The sequence below is a fragment of the Marmota marmota genome, unplaced genomic scaffold, assembly GCF_001458135.2.
Source record: "Marmota marmota marmota unplaced genomic scaffold, marMar, whole genome shotgun sequence".
NCBI lineage: Eukaryota > Metazoa > Chordata > Mammalia > Rodentia > Sciuridae > Marmota > Marmota marmota.
In genome coordinates this window covers 19,194,218-19,202,025 of record NW_026000242.1, presented here as the reverse complement: position 1 = coordinate 19,202,025, position 7,808 = coordinate 19,194,218, and the positions used below count along the sequence as shown (strand labels likewise).

Below are 7,808 nucleotides of genomic sequence, written 5' to 3'. Positions count from 1 at the left end.
CTTGTTGTATGTTCACATTGCTCTACTCTGAGAAAGAGAGAGAGAGAGAGAGAGAGAGAGAGAGAGAGAGAGAGAGAGGGTTTCACATCTCTTATTGGGTGTTTTAGACCACATTTCTGTATACCCCCACAATTTATAGGTTGAAGCCTAATCCTCAATGTGATAGCATTTAGAGGTGATGGAGGTTTGGGAGGTAATTAGGTCCTATGGATAATTAGGTCCTTGTGAATGGGAGTACGGCCCCTTTAAGAAGACAAACGAGAGATGAACTTTCTCTCCACCATGTGAGGACACAGCAAGATGCCCATCAGTAAACCAGGAAGGAGATCCCCAACAGAAACTAAATTGATACCTTGCCTCCAAAAATGTGAGAAATAAATTTGTTATATAAGTAACCTGATCTGTGGTGCCATTATAGCAAATCAAACTGACACAGACATAAGGGCACTAATCCTATTGATAAGACACCAATCTCATGACCCAGTTACTTCCCAAAGCCCCATTCTTCCAAATACTATCACACTGGGGAGTAGGACTCCTATAGACTAGGACTCCTACGTGTGAACATCGACGTTTCAATCCAAAGCCAGGTGGGCTTCCCTGAATGTCTCCTCCTGTAGGGGCACAAAATTTCTCACTCAGTTCCCCATTTAATTCCCCTTCCTTAGAACATTTTCTATCCTCCTCCCATACTCTCTCAACATTACCATCCAATGCTCCATTCAAATTTTCACCTGGCCAAAAAGCACTCATAGATAATGTCCTCTTTATATCTTATCATTTACATTAAATGGGGCTACTTTCTCCTTGATTAATTTTTAAGCTTCTCATAAATGCATCTACAACAAAAGGTGTACAAATTAATGCTTCACCTGTAATAAATTCCTTCTCCAGACAGGATAACCCAACACCTGACAACCCAACTCTCCCTGATGGATTGTCAACTCCGCCACACCCTGCGTCTCTAGCTGCTGACTCTACTCAGATAAATTTTAACACAACCATAGCCTTTCTACAAATCAAATGTTAGGACTTGGCCATTTGGGGAATGATTCCAGATATATTTATAATTTGGGGAGATTGAATATTTATTGAATCATAAGGATTCAAAGCTCTTGATGCAAGAAGATTGGCTGACTGTGAAAATGCTGACAGTTTAACAGCCATGTTTCATCAGCAATACAGAGGCACAGCATTCCTAAGAATATATTCTGTCAGGAGAGATAACCTTGCCTTTGTGCTTCACTGAAAGGTGACTCGTCTATTTTCCTTAAAATGGTGAGTACTATCTCACAGAAAAATTGCATCTGTGTGTACAAGATGAGTTTTAAAGAGGGAACTTCTGTGAAACAGTGATGAATCACATGACAGGTAGGAAAAATGATTAAAGGACTCAAAAATATATTTTTTAGAACTCCTTAAGTTTGGTATTTCTCGAGAGAGGTTTGAAATCATGTTTTGTTGAACAGTCAACCTCAGCATTCAGAGCTGTTCTCCCATTTTGTGAAGGCGACTTTGACCACTTACCTTAACAGCTTTCCCAAGTGGATCTGAGACTCACCCTAGACCTAAAATCAGAGCTCAATCTTTCTCTCTTTCTCTCTCCCACAGACACACACTCACAGAGGGATGTGGACACACTTAAAAGAAACCAGATAAAGAAGTCCAGCACATAAGCCATCAGATTCCCAAGGCTTGACATTTGCTACTTGACTCACTTTGGAGAGTTCCATGTCCTGACCTTTAGATCTGACACTTCACGAGGTCGCTGGCACAGGATTTTCCACAAGCTCTCTGGCTTTCATGCCTCCAGTTCTGATGTGAACTTACAGTCAAGGCACATGCTCAGGCAGTGAATTCACCTTGTGAATTTAAAAATAGGTCTGGAGAATAGGGATGTCTGATAGCCACACGCCAACCAGTGCTGAGGAAGTGGGCTGTGCGTGGGACAGAAACTCAGATCCTCTGTGCCCCAGGTCCCACTCTGGCCTTTATTTCTAGTCCATGTTTACATTCAACATTTACTCTCTCTGTTAAATGTGATTTTCGTTCAGTGCAAACTAGAGAAAAATTCAGCATCCCTAACTGGCAAGGGCAGTTCCCCCAAGAACCAGTGAGCACCTGACTTTTATGAATTGTCAAATATTATAATGGAGCCACCATTGGGTTATGGTGTGGTGTATCATGTATACTCAAGTATACTCAAGTAGAGTCAGGGATTTTTGTTTTATTTTGGTGAGTTTATAAACTTCAGAAATTATGACTATTTAAAAGTTTGATTTTATTTATTTATGTCAAAGCTATTGCATTATGAAAAGAAAGAACAACAAGGGATTATATCACAGAATTTATAGATTTAGCCAAATTGAATCCTGAATACAGCATATCTATATTAATCTTTGACAGGAAATTATTGAGAATTTGTCAAGTTTCTAAACTAAATTTATTCATACCTCTTTAATTTTTATTACCCCAATGACTTTATTAGCTTACTGAAATATCAGTTAATCAGGGAATATATTGTTATGGTTCATTGACTTTTCTGGTTCATTTCAGGTTAACCAGAAAACAGTTTGTGCTTCAAATCTTATTGAAATTCTTACTCTCTGGTCACCTTCCCTGCCATTATCACAGTGTTCTAAGTCACCATCTTATCTTACCTGTATTATTGTTGCAATAATCACCTTCTAACTTGTCTTCTAATCTCTGCGTCTACCCACTTCAGTCTATTATGAACATTGAATGAAATCATGTCAGTTATATTGGTCAAATCATGTCAATTCTCATTTTAAAATGCTATAGAGACTTCCTGTATTAGCCAAAGTAGGTTATACTGCAGCATCAGAGATGCATCACCTAGCACTACATATTTTATGTCTTTCTCAAGCTACATGTCTTGTGAGAATCATAGGGACTCTGCTCCACAAAGTCATTCTGGGAACCAGGGAGGTAGAGGCTCTGCCTTGACAGGTACTCCCATTCTTACTGCAACAGGGGGGAAGGAACAGAGAAGCCTGGTACTTTTTAAAGATTTCTTTTTGTACAACAAATCGCCAAAAAGTCTCATTGGAATGCAACAAACTTTTTCTTTCTTTCTTTTTTTTTTTTTTTCCTTTTTCTTCTTTGTCATATATCTACCCTCCACTGGAGGTCAGCTGACCTAGGCTGAGATAGGCTGGCTGGTCTGCTGAAGTTGCAAGTCCTCTGACTAACAAGCTTCCCATCCTCCTTCTTGGGTCAGTGGGGAACCAGGGCGTGTTGTTTTCAAAGTGATGGCAGAGGCTCAGGAGGACAAGCCACATGTCTATTTATATCCTGTTATCCAAAGCAAGTCACATGTACAAAACCACAGTAGAGGAGAGCAAAGAGGTTCCTCCCTACAGCGTGCTATGGATGGAAAGAAAGGGTGAAGAATCTGGACAAATAATCCAATCTACCACACATGGGCATACCTAGGTTTAGTGGGCAAGGAAATAAAATCCTTCTATGTGCCTGGAAGAGAGTTGGAAATATTTGTTAACTATCACTAAAGATCTTTAGTGGTCAAAGCCAAAGTCCTTTTTAGTCAAAGCCTAAAAAGTTAACTAAAATATGACTTCCATGAAGTTTCTAATTTTATCTTTTACCACTCAACCAAATTCATCCCATTGCAGTCCCACACCAACCAAGCTCCTACCTCAGGGCCTCTGCACTTGCTTCCTCTCTCTGTAAAAATCTTTTATTGTATATTTGTATGACTTTCTTTCTTAAGTCCTTTAGGCCTTTACTGTAGATAACTGTCTGTTATGGTTTAAATGTGAGGTATCCCCCAAAAGCTTATGTGTGAGACAATGCAAGAAGGTTCAGAGGAGAAATGATTGGGTTATCCTTAACCCAATCAGTGAATTGATCCCCTGATGAGATTAACTGAATGGCAACTGAAGGTGGTAGTGTGTGGCTGGAGGAGGTGGGTCATGGGAGGGTGACTTTGGAGTATATATTTTGTATCAGGAGAGTAGAATCTCCCTCTGCTTCCTGATCATCAAATGAGCCCTTCCCTCCTCCCCTCTTCTGCCATGATGTTCTGCCTCATCTTGAGCCCTGAGGAATAGAGCTGGCCTTCTATGGATTGAGACCTCTAAAACTGTGAGCCCTCAAATAAACTCTCCCTCCTCAAAAGTAGTTCTTGTCAGTTCCTCTAATCACAGCAGTGAAAAAGCTTACCAAAACAACCATCTTATCTAAAATTGAATTTCTTTCCAATACTGATCCCCTTTCCCCTGCTTTTCTTTGCCTATAACCAGCTATATATTTTCTTCTCATATATTACATAAATGTTACTTATTTGTCTTCCTCTTCTCACTATAAGCTACACAAGAATAGGAGTTTTGATCTGTTTTGCCCACTGTTCCCAGCATCCATAATTGTTCCTGATAGAAGGTAGGTATTTAATATATTGAATAAATATCTTGGAAGTGGATATCACTGTCATCTGAAATAGTTATTGCATTTGTATTTTTGAAATAAGTCTTAGGGATTCTGATGTCTCCAAGTCTAATTTAATACAATCTAACTGGGTGCCTTCCCCTGCCCCATTAACCTTAATCTCCTCTCTAGGAAACATCACTGGGCCAAGGAACCCTTATATAGAGAACAAATGGGGAAACCTCAGAGAAAGACAGAGTATTATTGCTAATATCACCTTATGAAATCAGTCGTCCTCACATGAAGAAGCATTTCTCCTTCAGAGGTCATTTGACAACATGCAGACACACCTTGATCATCCCTCAGGGGAGAAAGGGTGCCGCTGGCATCTAGTAAGTAGAGACCATGGATGCTGCTGAATATCCTATGATACATAGGACAGCCCCACAACAAAGAACTACGCAGCCCCAAATGCCAAAGCTCTGAGCATGAGACGCTGTGTCTGGAGGGGAATGCAGAGGCCCTGGTCTCGGTGGTTCTTAAAGTTGCTTTGTATAAGGGAGGATTTACTACCTATCAGTGTTAGGCTATAAGCACTACCAGAGCAAGATCCAAGATGGTGTCATGCATGGTGCATTCTGGGCAGTTGGATGGTACCTGAAACATAATAGGAACTCAGAAATAATGGTTGAACGCATTAAAAAAGATGCTACCATTTTCAAACAACTAAACATGTTCTGGGCACAGTACTATGCATATGATTAAGTTTGTCTCACTTCCTTTGTTCTATTTTAAAATAAAACTCAGACCTGTACTAGTCACAGTTATGTCTTTTAGTCTGTTTTCGATTTCTGGGAGAAGAAAAATGAAAGTCACATATCATTCCCGGTCTTGTGCAGAGGCTCATACGGTTCATTGAGATGTCTGCTGGAGAAATTTCCTCTCACAGATCAAACGGGAAATGATTTCAGTTCCTATAGGACCCAATGTGCTGCTTAAGGTATTGGAACTCAGGGAATTGTCTTTAGCTTGATTTTGAATCACATTTTTGGGTAAATAGTTGGCCGAAATATTTCCTTTCCCTCCCCCAGTTACTACTCTTGCTGATTTGATCTGGGCTTTTCTCCACTGCAGGCTCTGGGTGAATGCATGCTGCATTTCTCAGCAAAATTAATTTGTTTAGCATTTATTGTCAGCGCTTTATATTACACTCAAGTGTCTTGATTTAGCCATGTGTATACATGAGGAAATTCAAAATGTCACATAAACCTTCAGCTTTTATGTATATGATAACCAAGATCAGCAATAGCTGATCTTGAGCAAGTCATTTATGTATTTATTATTCAGATACAGTTTAACTGGGGAAAAAAAATATCAGATTTGGGGGAGGACATACTTAGGATGGAATCCAGGACCTTGTGCATGGTAGGCAAGTACTCTGCCACTGACCTACACCTCTAACTCCCCTTTCCATTTTATTTTGAGACAAGGTCTTGCTAAACTTCCCAGGCTGGCCTCAAACTTGTGATCCTCCTGCCTCAGCCTCCAGAGTCACTGGAATTACAGGCGTGCACCACTGTATCTATCCAGCAGTTCTTTTTCTTTAGTTGAAACAATTAAAGAAATAATTGCTTCAGTGAATAACTAAGGTGATTCTTCCTTTATGCTGAGGGCAAACTTTCCAGGAGAAGGAGCTATCAATTTTTAAAAGGTTTGTAGTATTTAGTAAATAGATTATGAAAGCCTGAAGAAAACTCTAGATTCTCCTCTTCCCCAGCCACCTCCTGTCACTGTCTCCCACTGAGGCAGAGACTGTTGTACTTGCCAGGAGTCCGGGGCTGCCCTTGGAGGCCATCCTGACCCCTCTCCCTGACACGCCACAGGTAAAGCTTCGCTTCTCAGCTGTATCCTGAGATGACCTGCTTCTCAGTTCCTCACTGTGGCCTCCCCAAGGAAGCACCTCTCCCCCTGAACCTGTATTGGTCTCTCAGCTTCTACTCTTGCTCTTCTGCAGTCACTTCTGCACACCCCAATATACCTTGCACAAATATCACTTCATTCCCTTGCTCAAAACTCTCCAAGGGCCTCCCGACATTCTCAGAATCCAAACTCCTCATTATGACCTATGCAGCCAGATGAGCTGGCGCTGCCTACTTCTTTCACCTCCGTCCTTACCACCAGCTTCCTCGCCCCTCCACCCCGGTCCTCTTGCTGCTTCTCATGTCATGCCCAGCTTGCTTCAGCTTCTCCTTCTGCAGGTCCCTTTGCCCAGAGTGCTCCTTCCTGAGACATTTCCACCTGTCATTTCCTCACTTGCTTTAAGTATCAACAAAAAATAAGGCCTCCCCAGAGAGGCCTTCCTTTGACTTTTTAACTTGTTTTTCTTTCAGATCTCATCATTATATCAAATATATATGTGTTTACTTTTTGATTATGGATTGATACAAATTCAATGATGGTAAGAGTGTGGTGTTTTTTTAAAATTATCTTTTGATCTCATTTTACCTAGAGCATAGTATTCTGCCTTCCACATAATACATGCTCAGCTACTATCCATTAAATGAAGTTGGACTAGAATCATCAGTGTTGACCTCAGGGTCCCTACTTGGGATTGTCTTGTGGATGTGAAGAATTTTTGAAGAAACTCTTCTGTTCTGCCTCCTGTAGGATGATTCAAACAGATGGTGTTAGGATGTGATTAGGGATGTGGGTTCCATAGGCACTGTCTGAAGCAATAGCTCACCTTGAGCAAGTCATTTGAACTCTCTGTGCTTAACTTTTTAAACTTTATAAAACATAATAATTATAGTGTTGCTTTATAATAAAAACTTTATGCATATTAATTTATTACATTTTCATAAGCCCATTTACCATTGGATTATTATTAAAATTAAGTGAATATGTACAAGCTTCAGAAAAAATTCTGGCATATCACAAGCATTCAATAAACAGCACTAGTGCTCGCTTCGGCAGCACATATACTAAAATTGGAACGATACAGAGAAGATTAGCATGGCCCCTGCACAAGGATGACACGCAAATTCGTGAAGCGTTCCATATTTTTAACATAAAGAGACCAAATTTAAGAGTCATTGGGATACAGGAAGGGACAGAGTTTCAAACCAAAGGAATGAGCAATCTATTCAATGAAATAATACGAGAAAACTTCCCAGACTTGAAGAATGAGACAGAATCCCAAATCCTAGAAGCCTACAGGACGCCGAATGTGCAAAATCATAAGAGACCCACACCTAGACACATTATAATGAAGATGCCCAACTTACAGAATAAGGAGAGAATTTTAAAAGCTACAAGAGAAAGGAAGCAGATCACATTTAGGGGTAAGCCAATCAGGATAACAGCTGATCTTTCAACACAGACTCTGAAAGCTAGAAGATCCTGGA

General features: G+C 40.3%; 1 non-coding gene across 1 annotated transcript; it reads left to right on the top strand.

Moving 5' to 3' along the window:
- The first annotated feature begins 7,361 nt into the window (after positions 1-7,361).
- On the top strand, positions 7,362-7,468 carry LOC125613976. The gene has a single exon (XR_007344623.1). It is a non-coding gene; the product is annotated as a U6 spliceosomal RNA (small nuclear RNA).
- Positions 7,469-7,808: the final 340 nt, after the last annotated feature.